The 10,142-nt window shown below is 35.6% G+C and overlaps 4 long non-coding RNA genes across 7 annotated transcripts; 2 read left to right on the plus strand and 2 right to left on the minus strand.

Annotated features, from left to right (window-relative positions):
- Positions 1-2,380: 2,380 nt before the first annotated feature.
- Positions 2,381-2,973, minus strand: LOC109580591 (uncharacterized). The gene is made up of 4 exons (XR_002184291.1): positions 2,885-2,973; positions 2,695-2,805; positions 2,597-2,649; positions 2,381-2,549 (listed from the first exon to the last, which is right to left on the minus strand). It is a non-coding gene; the product is annotated as an uncharacterized LOC109580591 (long non-coding RNA).
- Positions 2,974-6,635: 3,662 nt separating this feature from the next.
- On the minus strand, positions 6,636-9,035 carry LOC109584428 (uncharacterized). 3 transcript variants are annotated; one of them, XR_002186036.1, is made up of 4 exons: positions 8,930-9,035; positions 8,798-8,880; positions 7,395-7,570; positions 6,657-7,034 (listed from the first exon to the last, which is right to left on the minus strand). It is a non-coding gene; the product is annotated as an uncharacterized LOC109584428 (long non-coding RNA). The 3 variants fall into 3 exon arrangements; XR_002186014.1 differs by lacking the exons at positions 8,798-8,880; positions 8,930-9,035 and adding an exon at positions 6,636-6,650 and having other exon boundaries at positions 6,717-7,034; positions 7,395-7,958; XR_002186029.1 differs by lacking the exons at positions 8,798-8,880; positions 8,930-9,035 and having other exon boundaries at positions 6,657-6,809; positions 6,857-7,034; positions 7,395-7,884.
- On the plus strand, positions 7,851-8,208 carry LOC109584511 (uncharacterized). Of its 2 annotated transcripts, none has more exons than XR_002186062.1 (3): positions 7,851-7,914; positions 7,966-7,980; positions 8,031-8,061. It is a non-coding gene; the product is annotated as an uncharacterized LOC109584511 (long non-coding RNA). The 2 variants fall into 2 exon arrangements; XR_002186067.1 differs by adding an exon at positions 8,103-8,208 and having other exon boundaries at positions 7,873-7,914; positions 7,966-8,057.
- LOC109584563 (uncharacterized) lies at positions 8,564-8,791 on the plus strand. Its single transcript, XR_002186073.1, has 2 exons — positions 8,564-8,652; positions 8,703-8,791. It is a non-coding gene; the product is annotated as an uncharacterized LOC109584563 (long non-coding RNA).
- Positions 9,036-10,142: the final 1,107 nt, after the last annotated feature.

A 10,142-nucleotide genomic window follows, 5' to 3' on the forward strand; every position in this document is an offset into this window, starting at 1 on the left:
TCTTTTATTAATTGTAAGTATTTGCATTATTTGTCAAACTAACTGACAAGTTAATAATGTTGACAGTGAAAGCTAAAGAACGGGCATGTTAAAGCAACTGTTAGAGTTAGCATATCACACTTGATGACGTGAGGTGTATTGTAAAATGTTTATGCTATGTTTGCTGTCAGAACTCTGTCTATTGCTTCAAGTTAGTGTTTCAATTCTTTAAGAGTCTCATTATTTTTAATTTGGTAATTTATTATGTTATTTTAACATTACGTTTGTTACTATTTGTTCTTATGGAACAACACGTATAAAGTCTTCACTTTCTCTCCAGCATTAAAGTAGGATACTTTATTGTTACGCTTACTTATTATGCCATTTTAGCGTTCATTTTTAATCAAATGTTGGTTACTAGATGCTAATTTCATAAAGCCGTATTAAATGTTGTACTTTTGTTGATTAACCTCATTAGCTGAAAAATTGTAATTAAGATAAGTCAATAATTATTTTCTGAAATGTTTACTTAATTTTGTTATCGCTATGATTATAGAAACACAAGTTATCTCTTGTTATAAGAACGGCAGATCACATGCAGGCTCCTAAAGACATGCTGGCTTTACCATAATCCAATTTCTTTTCTATTTATGTTATTAAACATGAGATGAAGCTAAGTCATTATTATTAATTGGTAAGTAATTATATTAATTTTTCAAATGTTTACTTTATACTAGAGCTCTTGTTTCAGATAAGAAACAATATGGAGTGTTCAATTTTTCCCAGGATTTCAAAAATGGATTAAAGAGTGCATTTATAGTACTTGTAAGTGCATATTGTGTACTGTTTCTATATAGGAAACACATACATGTTGGCTACTAATTTGTTCCTGCCTTAGTTACAGTAAAATGAAAGGTATTTCATTTTGCTTGTGTTGTCATTATGAATACTTATATTTTTCTGTAGTACTTGTTATAGAAATATAGTAGATATTGACATTCGTTAAGCCTGAAAAGTTGAGTCACAGGTACTGTAGTCATGCTACTGTAGCCCTTATCTTGGTCCAAAGCTTAGAGTTGAATTAAAGGTATACTTCTTATGCTTTTGTTATTAGTGTTCATATTTTTAATCTAGTAACTCTGCCACTAGCTGACTATTGACTCAATATATACAGACCTCATTGCCTCACTATATATAGTATGTTTGCATGGACAGTCAAAGCTGACATGACTTTAAAATTGTTATATTTTATTACATTTCATTACTAAATTATTATGCAATATTTTATGATCCTTTTGGCATCTTGTTTTGAGAAATTTTGTCATGAACTTATTTCCATTGCGACTGGATATTGAGCAAATCTTGATAGGATCATTTTTGATCATGACCAAATCCTGAGAGGATCTTCAGCTAATCCTGACAATATCTTATTTAATCTTGAGCAAATCTTGTAAGGATCTGACTTGATCTTGATAAATCTTGACACATCTTATTCAGATCTATCACATATCTTAACTAAAATCTTATTTTAATCATGTAAGATCTCTTTAAGTTCCTGGAAAGATCTTATCAGATTTTGGAACCAACATCTTATAATTTTTTTATTAAAATCTTGTTAAGATCTTATTTAAGATCTTACATCAAGAACTTAACAAGAACATATTGCTGGGCTACCATTGCATTTGGGAGTTTGTTACTAAAAGTAGATAGAGTTTGCAAGTGGTCTATAAGTGTTTTTAAAGGGAAGGCACACCTTTCTCCTGGGTGTACAATCCCCCCCATACAATGATTATGCTATTTATACACTTGCACATAATTTGTTGATGACATGTTTGTCTCTATATTTATCAATCTCTTAATTCCTCTATCCTTCCTTTATATTATGAAAGCATTGAGCCTATGAATTAAGTGGAACACAAGCCATTACAAGATTATACACATGTGTATAGCTCCACTATTGGCACATACAACATGTATACATGTACTTTGTATGTACGTGTCTTGTACACAGGGGTTTAATTTATTTAAATTTTAGTACATTTGTAGGTGTCACGTGTTTAATGTAATAGCAATCACATAAGCATTTGGTAAATGTGTACATGTGTACCTCTAAACAATTATTACATGTACCTGCTTGTACCTACTTTCATGTCATGTAATGTAAACATTAATATACGGTATAGGGGGAATCTTAGAGGGAGTTAAATTTTGGCAAATTTGGCGTTTCGATAGCCATTTGCCAAAATGAAATCCACCATTTGAGCCATTATGCGCATGCTGAATGGCATTGTCAAATTGTTGTCAAATTCTTTACAAGAAGAAAACTTGAAAAAATGAAATAGATAGTGTGTATTTGTACATGTAAGGGTAGGTGTACATTTATCATTTAATCTAATGTATACTGCTGTTGTGTAATAGTTCATAGATTCATGGCATTTGCCTCTAAGTCTTTCATGTAGATAGGGGGTCTTTTGATATTTCACCATTGCTTTTGCAGTGAAATCCTTTAGTTCTGTAATGTGATAAACCCTCTTTCTATTACCACAGCAAATCTTTCTCTTTTGTAAGAACTAATGAAGCAACATGAAGTAAATAATTTAACATCACATTGACTGACTTTTGGGGTAGCGAACAGCAACACCAGAAGTAAGGCTGCGAATATGTAGAAAGCTGCCAAAAATGAAGAAAAATTAGTAAAAGCATATAGAAACTTACATGACATCATTGATATGCTCTTTAAGTTCCAGCTACTATACTTGGAAAAAAGCACAAAGATAAAGCTTTTACAACAATCCTGACTTCTGACTTGTGCAGTCTTGTGCAACCCTTGATATAGAAAATTATTGTGTAATATGTAGTAATTACCACAATATACATATAAAATTGTAGACCTCCCTCAATCCACCTTATTTGGCCTCTTTTGTCCTACTATGTTCCACTCCTTTGCATATCCACATATTGTGTTTTGTTTTGCCACTTCCCACAAGCTTGTGATGTTTCTTGACTTCCTAATGCATGTTATGTTTGTGCTTCAAGATCATATTATTTAAAGAAGACTGGGTTAACTTTCTGGTGCTAGTCAAATGTTGTAACATTTGACACCGCTCATTTCTCAAAACCTAGGAGTGTCAATAATTACAACATTTGACTAGCACAAGAAAGTCTAACCCAGTCTTCTATGAATATGATCTTGAAGGACAAACATAACATGCATTAAGAAGTCAAGAAATATCACAAGCTTGTGGAAAACCCTCTCTCCTCCAATGATGGAGAATACACATATGATTCACCAATATAGTCTTCTCTCTTTCTTAAAGTCCTTTCATTTCTCACTCTCCCTCTCTCACTATCTCTAATCATCTAATGTAGGTCTACGTCTATTTCAGAGACCTACATGAAGGAAACAAAACTAATAATTACAGTATGTTATGTACATGTACAAATGCATGTACACGTGTTAAGATGTACATGTACACCTGAGCGATTCTGAAAGAACTTTACATATTCTCTTTTGTACATTTACATGTGCCTCTTTTCTCTTGTAGGCTAATTGACAGCCAATTTTGAGTAGACAATAGAGGTGTGTTGCGTTGATCAATAATGACCAGGTATGCAATGAAGTGTATGCATGTACATGTAGAGCTAGCTTATATGTAAAGGTACATGTACTTGTATATGGGTATGAAATGCATCATGTTCATAGTGCATACTAATACAGTAGCTGAGCAGTGCTGTATACAATGTACATCTATATGTATGTTATTGATTAACAACCTGGGGGCTGCGCCCCCAGGTCGTTTCTATAATTGATTTCACCCACGTGTGATGTTTGTATATATATATATATATATATATGTGACCCGATATGAGAAAACCAGGCTATCTGCGGGAATTATCATTTCGAGCAATGGGCTCATAATCATGAAAAATCTTTACCTGGGCGAAATTCATTTTATCACATAAACATGTTATATAAACAAAATCCTTTCATTTGATACCAAAATCAGGGGTAGCGAAGCCTTCTTTGCCGAGTTATAAGCCCTTCGACATTTTACCTTGATTGTGCACAGAGAATGTTACACGGAACGACCACGGAATAATAACAGAGGGCTTTAATGCATCATTAGGTAACCATGGAGTCTCTATAGCAACTATTTAAAGTATAACAATGACGAAGAAGACTACTTATAAAAACTATGGCTACAAAAAGAGACATTGCTCGCTTGTTAAATGAAGAAATAGGTCCTTGAGACAGTGACTACGTTGCTTCAGTTCTTGGGGACTACTTTTGTGATGAAACTAGTGGTAAGCTTATTCATAACACTGTTTACATACTAACTGTGAATAGCGGTTAGCTATCACAACAATGACATTCCATCACCTGTATAAATGCACAATATTATTATAATAAACTTAGTTATACAGTGTATTTGTTAATTAATAGAGACAGACTATGAAGCAGTAGAAGATATGGAAGAAGAAGAGGTAGAGGAAGGGAAAGAAGAAGACAAAGAGACAAAAGATTGTGATGAAGATATTAATCCACCACTGTTTGATCCTGAGGTGGCTGTGGAGCTACAATATCAGATCTTGATTTAGAATCAGCGATGCCTGATGCTCCACCTACTTCAACTACTCACTCTGGTGATGACATGAGGAAGGAAGACCTACAGGAGGAAGAAGAATTATCAAAGTTCTTTGAACCAGGGGCGTAGCTGAGGTAGGGCCTGAGGGGGCCTGGGCCCTACCATCAAAGTGGCCTTATAATTATATTCATAACCCAAAAGGTTATATTCATTGTTCTTACAATAACAAAAGGGATGGCTGATAACCACAGCTCTTTTAAAGCTATATACAATGATAATTTCACTCTGATTTCGCTCAGCTTGCAGGAAAATGCCTCGATTTTGTTACGTAAAAAGGGTGTGGCCAAAATCGCTACGCGCTTCGCGCGCCATTTTCTTTTCTTGCCCTACCGTCACCCAAGGTCCAGCTACGCCCTTGCTTTGAACATGGATGTGGTTGCTCAGATCATTGCTATGCACTGTTCAGTCACTCTTACATAAAAACATATAGATGTGACATACAAGCCATGGCGAAGCCTATTCAAGAAATTGCTATTATGAGTCAAATGGCAGCAACATCTACCATGGGGGGATTGTCGACTGGCAACCACAGGAGACAGAATGAGAGAAATAGGCAATTTTTTAAGTTCATGCATCAAGGTCATAAGGTTTGTAACTATGAGTGACACAACACAAAATTAATCGTTTTTCAACTAGATATGTAGAGAAACATTTCTGAAGCTACATGCATGTGGCAAGAGCAGGTTTGAGGAAATCATAAAAAACTACAGAATGAATGGATTAATACCAAGGTATGAGACTTACAAATTCAATGTTATGTACTTAACTTTATTAGAGTTCACGGAAATGCTGGAAAGACACCAAACCATGCTTTGACTTATAATGATATTTTCCGGGTTGTTGCTTTCATCAGAAATTACGCTGAAGTCCATGGAATCAGTCTTCCTGGAAGAATACTTGGAATGAAAAGTTACGAGAATAAAAAGTTCTTACCATGCAGTACATCTAAAAGGCAGGTATACTTAAGAGTATGCGGAATCATGAGAAGGGCTTTATGTCAAAGCATGTGCTGAAACAACATTCAACATGTTGTGGCGATGCTACCTGCCTTATATTGAAAAAATGAAGCCTATGTCTGACTTGTGTGCCACTTGTAAAGAGATAAGTGGACCGATTATAAGAAGTGCTAACATGCAATCAGATGAAAGGATAACTGAGGTAAGTCAGTATTGTAATAACACAAGTATTATTTAGAATTTTCAGGCAATGCAAACGGCACTAGATCACAGAAGTCTTGTTAAAAAGGAAAGGGAGTACTATAAGGATGTATTAAAAGAGGCACAATTATTGTTAAAAGAGCTGTATAATGACGCAGCAAACAATTACAATCCCCCACTAACAAGGCCACTTGCTATATTAAATATTGTAGTATATTATAGCTTCGATTATGCTCAACAGGTAACATTTTATGATAATTATGAAAGTGTATCTAGCTTACTTAATTTTTTAAAGGTTCACTATCCTTCAAGTCCACTACAAGCAGGTCCAATTTATTTTCTTACTCCAAGGAAATGTGGCATATTTGGTGTGTGCTGTGAAGCTATCCCTCAGCAGGTTAATTTCTTGATCAATGAATCATTCGACACTGGTAAAGGGACAAATCCTGTCATAAGCATGGTACATTTTTATTTGAAGAATCATGGCCTCAACTCAGTCAGTATCCATTTCAATGCTGACAACTGCACAGGGCAAAATAAAAATAATAGTTATTCAAGTAAGTATATTACATGCACAATAATGAACATTTTAAATGTAATTCTTTATTTATTTTAGTACCTCTTATGGAGAGTCATGACAGGACTCAATGCGTCCATTTCAATATCCTTTCTGCCAGTTGGACACACAAAATTTTCTCCAGACTGGTGCTTCGGACTATTAAAACAAAAATTCTGTAAAGCAGAGGTGAACTCATTGGATGACTTCATTCAAGTTGTAGAACAATCACCTGCTGTGAACAAAGCCCAAACAGTAGGAAGTAGCATGGTGAACTCATTGTAGAAACACTTGAATCGTGTAGTTACTTTGCTACATTATTCAAGAAAATAAAAGGCATCAAAGGCTTTCAACACTTTGTTGTAAATGCGACCTCACCTGGTGTAGTTGCAGCCAGACAAGCTGTAGATGGCCCAGTCACACAATTCAATTTGCTGAAGGAGGACGCTCAAATAATGGAAGATGAACTACCTAAAATATTACCACCAAAGGGTATGTCAACTGAAAGGAAATGGTACCTTTACGAAAAGATAAGACCTTTTTGCAGATACGAATGTAAAGATGTAACCTGCCCACTTCCTGATGCACCTCGACTAACAGGATCATCTCGACAATCAACTCCAGGTGTAGATGATCCACCAGACCTCGCAATGGAGATTGAAGTACCACATTCTCCAAGGCAATCTCTAGAACCACCTGCAACACAAAGAAAATGTGGTAATTGTGGTCAATTTGGTCATAATAGAAGAACTTGTCCATGTAATCAGTAAATGAATAACAGAAATGAGTTTGTGTAATGCACATACTATTGATCCCCTTTCAACAGGAGAGGAACTAGTTTGTCTACAACAAACAGACTATTGATCCCCTGAAACAGGAGTGGAACTAGTTTGAATGCCAAATATTCAAACTATTGATCCCCTAAAGGAGAGGAACTCGTTTGTAACGCTAAGACATACAAACTATGGATCCCCTTTTTTAAAACAAAGGTGTGGAACTAGTATGTGCGTGAGACGTCAACATAAACACAAACACTCATTTTTGTTTAAAACTTACTAACTCAAAAGAGAAGGCCCGAGAGAAAGTTAGTCACGAAGTTATCATGCAGGTGATTTGTGTTTATCTGTACAGGTGAGAGGACTGATGATAAAAATGTGTGGGAGGAGAATACCGAAATAGAAGTTATTGCGTCATTTACAGCCAATCAAAGAACACCAAGTGTCACCTGTGACCTTTAGGATATAAAATAAGACACCTGAAACTGTAAGTTCAAAATCAAAAAGTAATGGCTGCCCCAATAGAGGATGTCCTCATTGAGGTCCATCCATCTGATGGTAAGTTGGGAATGTGTAACCCTATAGTGATAACTATAATGCCTTTTGTTTTTGGTAAATGAACTTGGTAAGTTGTTGGTACATGTATGTTTGTGTTGTACATTAAAAGCAAAAAATAATTATATTTATAGCAGAAAAAGATGAAGTAAGGGTGAAAGAGACGAAAGGAGACAAAGGAGAGAGGACAGAGGAGAAGGGGGACAGAGACAAAGAGGAGGGTGGAGATAGTCAAAAGGAGAATGGTAAGATTAAAAGGTGAAACATACAACTATACATGACATTGTTTTTAATAGAATCAAACGGCTTAAGTAAGTTTATTTACATGTGTAATTGTGTGATAATTTTTGTTGTGAAGTAGCTATGAGAAGGACTATTAAGCTAAAAAGTAATTTTGCATTCAATTTTAGTTAGTTCTATTTACAACAAATAGGCAAGAAGAAAGAAGGAAGGCCCTTAGGCAATTAAACAATAGTTGAATTACTTGTACTTTAAATTCACATTTCTTAACTAAAGACTTGGAACAGTTCAGGCCTGCTCTCCGATGTAAACTTAATTTTAAGTGTAAATTAAAGCTTTATGCCATTGTAATTTAGGGCAGTTGGAACTCATTGAAGAGGGCAGGAGGGAGAGGATGGGGAGTAGTGAGGAGATGGGAGAAGAAACAGAGACAGGAGAAGAGACAGAGACAGGCGAGGAGACAGGGACAGGAGAAGAGACTGGGACAAGGACAGAGAGAGACAAAGGAAAAAAATTTAAAGTATCAAAAGAGCATTATTGAAATGAGTAATCACTAGAATTTTTTCTTTGCTTAGAAAAAGCGAAGGCAGCACAGAGGAGGGTGGGGTAAAGGTGGAAAGCGTGGAAGAGGAGGGAGGGGAGGAGGCCAAGGAGGGAGGGGAGGAGGCCAAGGAGGTAGAGGGGGAGGCCAAGGAGGTAGAGGGGGAGGCCAAGGAGGAACAGGAGGAGCCCCTCGTCCAACAGTAAGGAAAGGAACATAATGAAACATAAGAATAACAATAATCTTTTATAGGATTCATCAGCAAGTGCTAAAACTATAAATTATTTTAATGTTAAATGTAGGAACCTTAATTATAGTTCTAAATAAAATCTAAATAAAAATATTACCTGTAAACTCAAGCAGAAGCTATGTCTGGATGTAAATGACCCAGATGATGTTGTTACAGTTCACAAAAAGGACTTTATTGGCACTAGAACACATAGCAATAACTCTCCAACTTTTGTAGTGAAATAACTTACTTGTATTTGATGTCTCAATGCAAGGCTGGGCTTTAGATCACTCTTAAGATGTCCAAAAAGCAAGAAAAGTAAGTTAAAATGCTGTCAAGTGCTTCTTCCATTTTTACCCGTTTATTAATTGATTTGGGTGTGGTTTATGTGGTGGGCGTGGTCACATTTACTACGTGAACGGGCGTGACACGGAAACATTGAAAATAACTTAAAATGCCTTTTTCTCTGTACTTGTAATCCAGAGTAATCGTCCAAACAGCGTCTCTAACTGCAAAGTTTTATTGCGCATTGTCATAAATGGGATATCGCTGGAAAGGAAATTTTTTTCTCTTTCTGTAAGTACCAAAAACTGATTTTACCAAAATCACGCAGATAGCCTGGTTTTCTCATATCCGGGTCACATATATTTGTATGTCACACTTACATTTCTTCTATACATGTTGTATTGAAGAAGTAACAGAATTTATAAGCCTTAGCAAACACCCGCCCACGCTCCTCACGCAATGGGTGTGGTCATGGCAAACAAAATGGCGGCTTGAACGTGGGACAAAGTGAAGAGCTTTTTAACAGCAAGACCAATAAGATACTGTCTGAAGACTTTTCTAGAAGCATTACAAGGTCGAGAGAGCCTGTATAAGTCTTAATAAAATCTAGTTATTTTTGCAAGGTGGTGACATCAATTATAGCAATATTTTTTACACTGTTACGCTTGTTTTTTGTTATTGTGGCGAGTATGGGCAAGCGCTACTAAGACGAGCAGCATTTGTTTGTTTGTATGTATGTCTGTCTGTACACGTACATATTCCTGATAGTTAATAACGTTTGATAGAAACAATTACTTACAGTAAGTAATGTACACATGCATGTACACGTGTTAAGATGTACATGTACACTTGAGCGATTCTAAAAGGACTTTACATATTCTCTTATGTACATACAGTACATGTACATGTACCTCTTACAATAGAGGTGTGTTGCATTGATCAATAATGACTAGGTATGCATTGAAGTGTATACATGTACTTGTAGAGCTAGCTATATGTAAAGGTACATGTACTTGTATATGGGTATGAAATGCCTCATGTTCATAGTGCATGCAAACAAATACAGTAGTTGAGCAGTGTTGTATACAATGTATATCTATATGTATTTGATTTATTTTTTGTTATTTATTTATTTCTATGTAATTCATGTAGTAGCACTAGTAATCCTGATACTTGTA

Source organism: Amphimedon queenslandica, unplaced genomic scaffold (genome assembly GCF_000090795.2).
Source record: "Amphimedon queenslandica unplaced genomic scaffold, v1.1 AMPQUscaffold_13522, whole genome shotgun sequence".
NCBI lineage: Eukaryota > Metazoa > Porifera > Demospongiae > Haplosclerida > Niphatidae > Amphimedon > Amphimedon queenslandica.